This window comes from Notamacropus eugenii, chromosome 7 (assembly GCF_028372415.1).
Source record: "Notamacropus eugenii isolate mMacEug1 chromosome 7, mMacEug1.pri_v2, whole genome shotgun sequence".
Lineage (NCBI taxonomy): Eukaryota > Metazoa > Chordata > Mammalia > Diprotodontia > Macropodidae > Notamacropus > Notamacropus eugenii.
Window position 1 is genome coordinate 168,041,121 of NC_092878.1, and position 9,333 is coordinate 168,050,453.

The following is a 9,333-nucleotide window of genomic DNA, read 5'->3' on the forward strand; positions in this document are numbered from 1 at the left end:
ACAGTGGGTACTGAATCCACACCAGAGGGCTTCCCACTTTTGCCACATCAAACCTTAAACCTAAAGCATTTACTAAACAAGGCAAAAGCAATAATCATCATATCATCTGTTCAACAGAAGGCATGAAGAAGAATAAGTAAAATATGACAGTCTCCCACCTATGGGTGCAGGCCGACAGAGGGTGGGGAGGGGCAGGACAGGACCTGTACTTACGGAAACCTAACAGGGAAACACATAAGGAAACCCCACAAGTCTGGGACTGCAGGTTGTTACCTGTTCAGGTCCTTGGTCTATGTAGCAACAATCTGCAGTGGTGGATCCATTTCTCCGCTTCTGGTCCTCCATGCTCTCTCGCTAAACAAAGCTGCTCTTGTATTTTCAAGCAAATGAAGCACTCTCCCTGGAGAAAGTGTTGCTTTGTTGTAGTGACAAACCCTCTGTGAACTTCCACTTTCAGGGGTTTCTGCTTCATCCAATAATCTCCAAGCCTTTTCTCACAGAGAAGCCCAGGTCACCACAAGATGCAAAATGCATCTCTCTGTTTCTTGTTCTCCAACCAGAGCCATGAAGGCACCTTGGAGAGGTTTCTCCTTCACCTTTATATGGCACTGCAGCGCAAGAAGCCCATACAGCCCTGCGCCGGTCAGTCAATGACTCCAGCCTTTCCTCAACAAGGCCATCAGAAATGCATTGCCTCTTCTCCAATCCACAGGTTCCCAACACAATATTCAAAGGTTCAGAGGTCAGAGAGGTCAGGAAGGATGAGGACTGAGAAAAAGTCATTAGATTTGCAATGATGAGGTCACTAATCATGAATGATTCAGCCCCCAATTAAAAATAAACTTTCCAAGTCTTTTAGATGCTAAATGAGGTTTTGGATTATATTTTTTAAAAATTATTCAGACTATTGGGTTGAGAGAAAATTGGGTTGCGAGTTAAAGGGGGTTTTAAAAGAAAACACAGACACACAGGTAGAGACCTTCCCTCTCCCAGACTGGAGCTAAATGAACTTGTCTTCCTTGGATATGCACATCTTTCCTTCTCAAGACACTGGGGAGTTTAGTCCAAATTAGTAAACACAAACCGCTGCTGTCTCTCATGATTTTCAGCATTTCTGGTGAAGGACCTGGGTTCTGTTCTGGACATGTGTTTGAGCTGCCTGTGGGATGTTCAGGCAGGGATGTTTGGCTGGCAGTTGGAGATGTGGACTGGGGTTCAGGAGAGACACGTGAGCTGACTATATAGACCTGGCTGTCATCTGCATAAGGATAATGAGATCTCTGTGGAAGAATGTGTGCCAAAGGAGAGAAGAGCCAGGATGGAATCCTTGGGGATAGCACACATAGCAAAGCAGAACAGGGGTGATGCCTGAGGAGTGCTCAAACAAAGTGAGACGAGGGTTTTTCAAAGTCCATTCTGTGATTCCTTCCCCAGGAAGCCATATCTCCCTGTTGCTATGTCCCCCCCTCAATGGGGCCTCCAGAGACCATGCCCAGCAGGAGCCAGGCCCAGTTGGAAGATCCCACTCCATCCAATACCCCCCCCCCCCCCCAATCTCCCCAGACCCAGCTTCTCCTGGGCCATCCTGTTGATCACTTTATTTCATCCCCTCCTTTCCCCTAGGACATCTTGCTCTGGGCACAACAATCAGATCAGCTCTTTCATCCCTCCGGAAGGAGCCTGTCAGTCAGTTGCCCTATGATTCATTCATTCCATTCTTGGGACACCTTAGACCAAAGTCTCCTGTCCTCCCTCATTCCAAAGCAAGCTTTTAAAGCAAGAACTGCTTTTTCTTTTTTTTTTTTTTTTTGGTCTGACTTTGCATCCCTTGATCTTAACATACCCTACCTGGCACATAAGGGCTTCACTGGTGTGTTTGCCTTCATTCAATCAGTCATTCATTCATTCCTCATTTATTCATTCATTAGCTCTCATCTTTTCAAAGGATTCTTTTTCCTGAGCTCTTCCAATGCATCCTTATCCTCCTCCCCCTCCCCCGTTTTCCAGACCAAGATGTTCTAATGCCAGATAACTAGTCATCCAGCCTTGACAGACTGTCACGCTCTATATCGAACAAGTGTTTCAGAGAGAATGAGAGAACTGTCTGCCCTGCTTCCCTTGGGCTATTTAGTGCATTCTCAGACTCCTGACTAATCCCGTGGCCCTTGCCCATCCCTGCCTCGGTCAGCCTTTCAGTCAGCTTAGCCGCTGGGCCTCGGCAGCAGCCAAAACCTCAGACATTCAGTGCCCACTTCCAGATTGCCTTTGGCCCAAGACCTTGTTGCCCTTTAACAAGCAGGGGCATCCTATGGCATTCTGCCCAGAGCTCCAGGCTGGGAACCTGGGGACCCAGACTCTCCTCCTTGACTTTGTGACCTTGGACAAAATCCTGACTGTCTCTGGGCTTCCCTTCCTTCCTCTGGAAAAAGAGAAGTGTGTAATTGTCTGGTTCCATCTGAGAGATATCTTCCTACATCTGTCCTCTTGTTCAATGTAAACAAGATGGGCACCCCCAAAAGAGCCGAGCTGCTTCCCCTCTACGGCAGAGACTTTGTTGGACAACCAGCCCTGACAGACAAAACCAGTGTCTCTAGGTTTGAGTTACAGGAGAAAGCTTTTGTTTGGGCTGGGGGAGGTTAGGGGAAAGTGATCCAAGAACAAAAAGAAGGAAATAAGTATTTACGAGATGCCTCCTATGTGCTAGGGATGTGCACTTTATACGTATTCTCTCATTTGATTCTCACAATAACCCTGGGAGATGGGGGCTTTATGATTCCCATTTTACAGATGAGGAAACTGAGGCACAGAGCGGTTAGGTGATTTACCCAGGGGGTCATGCAGCTAATAAGTGTCTGAGGCTGGATTCCAATTCAGCTCTTCTTATCTCCAGATCCAGAGCTCTATCCACTGAGCAACCTAGCTGCTTTCCACCTGCCAAAAGAAAAGAGACTCAATTCAGCCTTTTAAAAATATCCTGAAGAAAGCAGAAGAACATTGCAAAGGGTATTTTTTTTTTACTGACCTGTTTAATTTAATGTCTTTTTAAAGAAACACAAGAGACATGCATGGTTTCATACATAATCCTCTTTACTGAATTTTTGTCTTTATTAAAATCTTCAGGTTTGTCAAATTTCTAATAAAAAAGAGAAAAAAGTGCAAGTTCCCCTCCTGTGGTTGACCCCCCAGAGACCAACAAGTGCTGCTCCACAGCCCTGGGCCAGGCTTCCACAAGCCTGGCAGCCAAGTTAGTAACACACTGTTTATTGCGGGAACACGTTTTCTATTAATTAGCCTCCATCATTTGGAAGGCAACAGCAGAAATGCCACATGGAACATTCATTCCCCTAATGAAGCTGAGGCCAAGACTTTCCTTGGCTTCTGATTACAAACTGAGTTGGGCATTTCTGGAAAGGCCTCACGACCTGGGTCAATTCACGGGCAGGCCATTAATCTGCTGGGGAGCTACATGCTACACATTTACTATTACCTCATTTTATCATCTTGTAGTTAAAGCAGACTGCCCATAGAGACATTTGGGAATGCTATGCAGAGATCTGAATCTCTGAATCACCCAAGGTCCTCAGAAGTCATCCCACAGCCTGACACAGTCCTCCTCCAGTTCAAGTCTGTGGCTGTGCAAAAAACAAGGGGAGCTCGCCTCGACTCTAGGGGTCCCGTCATGCCCACTTGCCCTGGCCAGCCAGATCCCCACGGTGCAGCTAGAGGCATCTCCCTTAGGTTCTAGGGGTACCCTGAGAGGGATTTAGGGTTCTCCTTGTAATACCCAAGTTCAAGCCCCCAGTCTGTGTGTGTTCCTCACCAGCAATAACCAATTCCACTCATATCTTCCCTCTCTCATCCATTGAGACAGTGATGAGATCCATCTATCAATTTAACCAGTTATCTCTGTGATAACATTAAGTAATTACCATAGATTGGAGACATTTACTGAGAAGATCTAGCAAGAACAGAAGTGCAAACAGATGGCCCCCAAACCACGGACACTCTACCCTTTATCGCCTCAGTTCCCTCCAGCCTTTGCCCATTCATATTCACTTCCAAACAATCAGGTCTGTGGATCCTCCTTTTGGCCTCTAGACCCTAGACGCATCTGCCTGGATGTCCCCAGACAGCTCAAATTCACCATACCCAAAACAGAACTCCTTATCTTTTCCCCCAGTCCTCTCTCCTACCTACCTTCTCTGTCACTGTTAAAGGCGCTACCATCCATCCCAGTCACCAAGCCTCCAAGAAAGACTCCAATGTACCTCATCATAGTTCCCCACCTCCCTGATAAAATCAGCTGTGAATCTTGCCTGCTCGACATCAGGACCCCTCATGGATATGGTGCCTTCACTAGGCTGTTGTCACGGCTCCCAGGCTCTAGCCTGTCCTCCCCTTAGTTCCTCTGCCACCATAGATGCCCTGAAGCCCAGCTTTGCTGTATCCCTTCCCTGCTAACATCTTTCTCAATTTACTTATCAAGGTCAAGGACCCCAGTCTGGTGATGCATGTCTGCCTTACCTTTACTTCTGCTGTTCCAAATTGTGACCATCCCCCAGAGAGCAACTCCAAAGCTCCCCGTGACTCTCTCAGATGGAGAAGATATCAGGGCTCCTGTCTTTGGACATACTGAGTCACTTTGTGCCCTGTTTAGGGCTCTTCTGATATTGTATCATCGCTGTGTCAATGTCAGACCCTGCCTGAATGCCCTTGTAGCAGATATGGTCTCTCTCCCTCTCCCAGAGCTAGGCTTAAAGTTCTAGGGGTGCCCTGAGAGGCTTTGGGTATCTTTCTCTAATGCCATTATCTCAAGCACTCATGGGTTGTCTTCTTTCTACTGGTAGCCAATAGAGACTGACTAGGGCCTCAGTTCCATTTAACCACTTAATATCAATTAGCTTTCAGTGAAGGAAAATGTTTTGGTTGCTTTCATAGGTCTAATGGGTTTTGGATTTCTTGCCTTCTCCATGGGTGAGGAAGTGGTTGGAGGGAGGGACAAAACTGGAATCTGAAAATAGAAGTTAAATTAAAACTTAAAAATCAATGAACTCTCAGGAAGGGATATGTACTTTGAAGCATTGCCCCACAGCAGCTTGGGAGCACACCATCCCCTTACCCTTCAGTGTCTAGTGACAATGAGTTTGGGCTTAACACAGTTTCTACACTGCATTAGTCCTGGCAAGTTCACATCCAATTGTAGCACGAGGTCTTGAGTCAGTTGCCACTGGACTGCATCCCAAAGATCTCTTTGGAAGCAAGGTTACTTCTTGTTGGACTGGTTGCAGAACACAGCATGGACTCTGACCCCCAGACTTCCAGAATACTGGACCCCAGGAGGGCTGTTCTTCTCACCTTCCAGAAATCACAAGGTTAGAGCCAGGAGATTAATCTTGTTTACCTAAACAAAAGAACAAACAGCAAGTCAGACAAAGGACTGAGGCCCTTTTTATGGGATCATACATCAGCCTTGTAGGGAAGGGACCCAGGCTTTTCCTTTAGAGTTGTGGGTGAAGGAGTGAAGACAAGAGTGGAGATGCCCAGGGAGAGCCAAGGTTGTCTAAGGCCTGGGAGCAGCCCCAGCTAGGTTTCTCCAACTGTGGCCAATGAAAAGACTGCATGGGCAGCAGACTGGACTCAGATGTGGATGGTCTACACGTGCTCCACAGTCTCTCCAAAGGGCTTCCACAGCTATCATGACTTTCCCAGAAGCGTAGTTCTCCAGACCTCTTCCCAATGGGCAATCACATCACTAATGCTCTGCAGATGTAGGAGCCAGTCTGGTTCACACCTTCTTTTGCATTAGCCAATCAATCAGCTAGTCAGCAAGCATTCCTCATGTACCTGTTGGGTGGAGGTGTTCGGGTGCTTGGACAGAAGTGCAATGGTCCTGCCCTGCGGGAGAATACAAATTCTGACATATATGTACACACTCACATATCCCTGAAACCCAGGTAAAATCAGAGACAAAGGGACCTTGGCCAGGAGGAGGCCCCAGGGACAGAGAAGGAAGGCTTGATCTAGTGCTGCGGCCTGAAGAAAAGCAGAGATTCCATGGAGCCAGGTAAGCAGTGAGGCATTTTCTCCAGGTATGAGGGACAGCTGGTTTGAAGGCACGAAGATGGGGGTCAGAGTGTCAGGTATGGGACACAGCAAGGAGACCAGTTTGGTGGGACCAAAGAGTATGGAAGGGGGTAATGTGATGGAAGACTGGAAAGGCTGGATGGGCCAGGCCAGGGAGAGAGCCTCCCAGAGTTCACCTCTGATCCTAGAGATGCTGGAAAGTTAACACTGAGAAGGGAAGGGGCGAGGGCACAGATATGCTCAGGGAATGAGCTCCAAGGTCCAAGCAGAAACCTGAAAATTTGTAAAAGGGAATGATAGAAAACTGATTAGGAGGGACATTGACAAACTGTTGAGTGTCCAGGGGAGAGAGAAGGATGGCAGACTAGGTTTGATAGGATTCTGTTGAATAGAAGTCAGTCCAAAGGCTACACTTGACCTCAAAGTTATTCATTTCACAAGTGCTAACTGGGGGAAGGGTAATGAAAAAGATCTGGTGGTTCCAGTGGACTGCAAGCTCCAGATGGGTCAGGCACAGTATGACACCTAGCCTCAAAACTTAAGGGGTCTTAGGCTGCCTGATGAAAGGGAGATGAGGGCCCTGAGTTGCTCTGATCAGGCCTCCTCTGGGACAGGAAGGTCAGTACAGCGGTAAAGGGGAGAGCCAGGGTATGCTGGTAAATGTTTAATAACCGACTCTGGGGGGCAGGGGGAAACACCCCTTTACATTTAACCTGCCTCATTAACATTTTCTCCACCACTTTCTTAGGTCTAGACAAACAACAAAGCCTTGAGCCAAATCCTCACTAGTAGCTATTTGCTGATTTCCAGAGCGTAAATGCTCATACTGAAATTTTAACAATTTAAATTTTAAATTTAAACTCTTTATTTTCCCTGAAGAAGCTAGTAAGCATCTGAGGCTGGATTTGAACTCAGGTCTTTTTGACTCCAGGCCCACTCAGTGATCTCTGCAGGGATTCCACTGTATGTGTTCTGGATCCCCTTGGCAGCCTATGGCCCCCTTCTCATAAGCATGTTTTTCAATGCAAAAAATAAAATACACAGGATTACAAAGGAACCCAATTCTATTGAAATAGACTTATCAAAATATTATTAATGTCAGTAATAAAAACAGGCTCCCAGGCCCAGGTTAAAAACCTTAGCCTCGTGTCTAGATATACTTCATTTGCTTGATTTACAGATGCAGGGCCTCCCTGGACTGGGGCACAGGAAACAAGGCTGCCAATTCACAAGGGCACTGTGGGCTAGAATCTAGCCCAGAGCATCAGTCTACACTCTCAAAGCACTCAGAGGTCTCCCTGGTGCTCCCTGACAGGTCCCTCTCCCCCAGCAGGCCCTGGGAAGCAAGCAGAAGGGATAGAACTGCCCTGAATGGAAGTACTAAGGGAGGAGGTAGAGAGGGAGAGTCCCTTAATTAAGACAGTTTAATTATGGCCATAACTTAGGGAAACTTGTACATGCTCACAGCAGTGATTTGGGAGTAGAGAGGTTTGGGGCCTCGTAGGAGAACAATTAATTTGGAGACTGTTGAGCGGGGAATGAGATTAAATACAGAAGCATGCTGATGAGTGGGCCATGGAGAAAAGCATATTTAATAAAGTAGGAATGAGCCTGGAGCAAAAGGAAGGATACCCTGTTGGTCAGAACAGCGAGAAGATGAATGACTATGAAATGGAAAGGCAGCGTGCTCTGATCCCTGGCTCCTGGCTCAGGGCTGGGGCCAAGGATGGCCAAGCCCGCCTTAGCAGGGCTTAGCGTGCCTTGGCTGGCCCAACAAAAGGCTTTATTGGTTTATTGGTACATCCATCACTTCTGGGTGGGAGCAAGGCTATGGGGCCATCCTGTTCAAAGCACCATAATAATTTCTATAAACGTTGATGTTTATTGGAGATTTCTACATTTAAATTACGTCCCTCCCAACCCTTTTTGGATGAAGAAGAGCAGGTATGCAGACCCAGAGAGCGCACCTAGAAGCACATGGGCTGCTCTAGGCTGTTCTGGGCTGTCCTGGGCCCATAAGCCCAGTTTCTCAGCTCAGCCTGGGAGCTTTGCCTTGTTATCTGCTCCCCCAACCCCCCATCAGGCCTGGTTTGCCACATGCTCAGTCTCCCTTTCTCTAAAAGATCTCCTCAGTGGGGTGGGTCATTGCTCTGATGTCTGGGAGCTCCTTTCTCTCTCACTGTATAGCCTATGCTGAGAAAGAGGAGGCCCAGAACCGCTGGGCCCCCCTTCACCTGGGTAGATGGACCAGCTGTGACCAGAGCTCAGGGGTTTCTGATCACTGGGCCAGAATCCAGGCTAGAGGAAAGACCTTTCTCCTTCCCCTCTCCCTTTCAGTCCCAGAGGACACATGTAGAATCTTGAGTTTTCTGCTCCTTAAAGTCATTTATTGGCTCATTTAAGTAGTAGTGTTAAAAACCGCCTCCCTAGAAATAAAGGGGTCCATAGCTTTGTTGTTGCTTTTGAAAAAATTATTCTGACGACTGAATTTCAATAAAATTGCCCTCCTTTGTAACTTTACAAATGATATTTTAGGCATTGAAATGCATGATTCTGACCAAGAGTCCTTGGTCCTTACCAGTCCGCCCAAGCCAGCATGCAAAGGTTAAAGCACTAAAATCTGACCTATTTGAACTCGTTTTGATTCATGCATATGCATAACCAAGACCACGGGTGGGAGGAGGGAGGTATTGTGTTTAGTTATGGAAAACAGAGAGACAGAAAGAACAAGGTATCAAGTATCTTCCAAAAGTACCAGACTTGCTCCTGGCTGGTAAATCAAGAAGGAATCTTACAGTTTTCATTTATTGATTTTAGATAAACTTCCCAAAGGCCAGACTCTAACTGTATCCTGGAATTTCCTTCTGCCTCCGAGGATTCAATGAGTCAGAGCTGCTAGGGAGGAGGCAGGACTGTTAGGTCACATGGCCTCACTCCCCCACCATCTATCTCCATGCCCCATGCATGGGCTGGGGCAGAGAGTGAGCACCAAAGCAGGGATGGATTATGGGGCTGCCTACCAGAGAGGGTGTACCCTAGTCTGACCAACTGACTCTCTTCGTGAAAGTCACAGAGCAGTGGTGAGAAGGTGGAAACATGAGCAGCAAATCCAATTCCAAGAACCTCGCGGAAGCCTGCCTGGGGAGGTCTGGGTCTGCTTTCCTTCCCCTCTTCTCCAGTGTTTGGATGCACGTCCCTGGCTATTGGACTTCTGCAGGGAACCATTGAGAGCTAACCCCCTATGTCAGG

At 47.3% G+C, this 9,333-nt stretch overlaps 1 long non-coding RNA gene across 1 annotated transcript; it reads right to left on the reverse strand.

Annotated features, from left to right (window-relative positions):
• Window positions 1–1,627: 1,627 nt before the first annotated feature.
• On the reverse strand, window positions 1,628–4,974 carry LOC140515008 (uncharacterized). Its single transcript, XR_011970803.1, has 3 exons — window positions 4,525–4,974; window positions 3,023–3,133; window positions 1,628–2,931 (listed from the first exon to the last, which is right to left on the reverse strand). It is a non-coding gene; the product is annotated as an uncharacterized lncRNA (long non-coding RNA).
• Window positions 4,975–9,333: the final 4,359 nt, after the last annotated feature.